Source organism: Falco punctatus (genome assembly GCF_963210335.1).
Source record: "Falco punctatus genome assembly, chromosome: 5".
NCBI classification, from domain to species: domain Eukaryota; kingdom Metazoa; phylum Chordata; class Aves; order Falconiformes; family Falconidae; genus Falco; species Falco punctatus.
In genome coordinates this window covers 77,830,139-77,832,553 of record NC_137584.1, presented here as the reverse complement: position 1 = coordinate 77,832,553, position 2,415 = coordinate 77,830,139, and positions in this window count along the sequence as shown.

The window sequence follows — 2,415 nt, the reverse complement described above, 5'->3', positions numbered from 1 at the left end:
CCCCAGAAGCAGAAGCTAAAACAAAAAAAAAATTACAAAAATGTCCAAAACAAATACAAAAGCCTTTAATGAATGTCTTCACAGAGGACTGAGGGCTTGTCTTGTCTGTATACATAGATACTTTAAACTCACTACTCAGGCTGTGCGTATAACGAAAATATACTCCAATATTACAAGGCCTTTAGCTCTTTTATCACTTTACCACTTTGTAGGAAAAGAAAGAATTGAATTAATAAAATAAAACCAGGAAATAAACATATTAAATATTAAAATATTACAAAAATATACAGGAGGACAAGTTCAAACACAGTTGAGGTCTATCTCTTACTCAGACACCGGTGTGCTGTTATTCTGGTGAGATTTAGGAGTACAGACATGAAGAGAATGGGACAGAACTAAATAGGGCATGGGAGGAATGACATGGGGATACGGTTTTGGGGGCAGAGCCAGAAAGGCTGAGACTGATTAAAAGGGAAATGCATGCATAAAGGTAGTATTTGAGTAAAGGCAGAAATGTAAGATGTGATATACAGCTGGATGCTTGTCTGTGGGACAAACAGATGAAGAGCTGGAAAGGCTGAGCAGGGCTTGTTCAACCAAGGAGTCTGGGCCTGGGGATCAGGTCCTGGGAGTGAGCAGAAGAGAAGATTTGGACAAAGAGCCATAGCAAAAGGAGACAAAATCACAAAAAACCCACCACAACAGCTGAGGCTGGGAGGGACCAGAGACTGGCTAGTCACCTAGAACAGGCTCTCAGGCCTGTGTCCCGCTGGGTTTTGGATGTCTCCCAGGACTCCCCAGCCTCCTTGGGCAACTTGTTCCAGTGTCTGACCACCATCACAGTAAAAAAAAAAAAAAAAAAAAGTGGAATTTTCTGTATTTGTTTGTGCTCACTGCCTCTTGCCCTTTCACTGGGCACCGCTGTGAAGAGCCTGCCTCCATCTTTTTTGTACCCAGCCTTCAGGTGTTCATACACACTGGTAAGATCCCCCAGAGCCTTCTCGTCTCCAGGCTGAATTGTCCCAGCTCTCTCAGCCTCTCCCCAAATGACAGATGCTCCAGGCCCTTTATGAACTTCCTGGCACTTCACTGGGCTCGCTCCAGTCTGTCCATGTCTCTCTTGCACTGGGGAGCCTAGAGCTGGACCCAGAACTCTGGATGAATCTCTCCAGCACTGAGCAGAGGGGCAGGATCACCTCCCCCAGCCTGCTACCAACCCTTTCCTAACACAGCCCAGTGGCTGTTGAATGCAAAGGGGCATTTCTGCCTCATATTCAACATGGTGTCCACCAGGACCCCAGATCTGCAAAGCTGCTTTCCACCCAGGTGGCCCCCAGCCTGTGCTGGTGCATGGGGCTGGTCCTACCCAGGGGCAGAACTTGCCTTTTCCTTTTGCTGAGCTTCATGAAGCCATTTTTTTTCCAAGAAAGGTTGGACCAAATGATCCTTGAGGTCCCTTCCAACCTGGTATGCTGTGATTCTGTAAGTCCCTGTTTGCCCATTTCTCGGGCCTGTTGAGGTTCCTCTGAACAGCAGCACACTAACCTGATCAATCAGTTCCTCCTCCTGGTCTTGTGTTTCTTCAACCTGGCTGAGGGTGGGTGGGGTAAACTGTGATAGTATTTCCTAGCGTTTTTTTATACTTGATGAATTCTGTATGTAATTTTGGTGTGCCACTTCCACACATACAAAGAAACCAATCTGACCTCTCTGAAATCTTGTCTCCTGGCATTGCAGTGACATTACAGGGGCCACAAGCAGGTTTTGAATTGTAGGTTCAGCCTCTGAAGCTTTTCTCTGCTCCTTAGACACTGGACACATCTAGCCTTTAATGAGATGATCTTAGACAGGGGAGAGATACCTTTCAACAGACTTACTGCTTCAGGTGATGCCTGCAGGAGTTTGTTGCCATCTGCCTTGCTGAAAGCTAAATATCTCCAAATCACAGCCTCTCTGCTTTGATATTAGCAAAAAAACCCCCCAAAACAACAACAAAAAAAAAAAGCCCCAAAACACCAAAAACAAACCAACCAACCCCAAACCAACAAAAACCAAATAAACCTGAAGAAAGCAATGCGGTGCTTTGCCAGTGTCCGTGGCTGTGTCCCCTGGCTGCTTGGATAGCCTTCCAGCGACTGGTGCAAAGTTCAAGGATTTGTCACAGCAACATCTAAGTTTTGCAAGCGGTGGAGTTGGTCCTCGTCCCAGTATAGAGGAGAATTGGCTCTGCCTTTCCCAAAACAAGGGCTTGTCCCCTGGGCTGCTTGGTGCTTTGACATCTTGTCTCCATGGCAGTGCTCAGCTGGCAAGAGTGACAAAAGAGGCCGTGTTCATTGAGGCGGGCGCCCTGGCCACAGCCGTGCTGGGTGATGCAGCAGGCAGAGCAGCTGCTGCGGCCGGCAGTGAAGGGGCAAA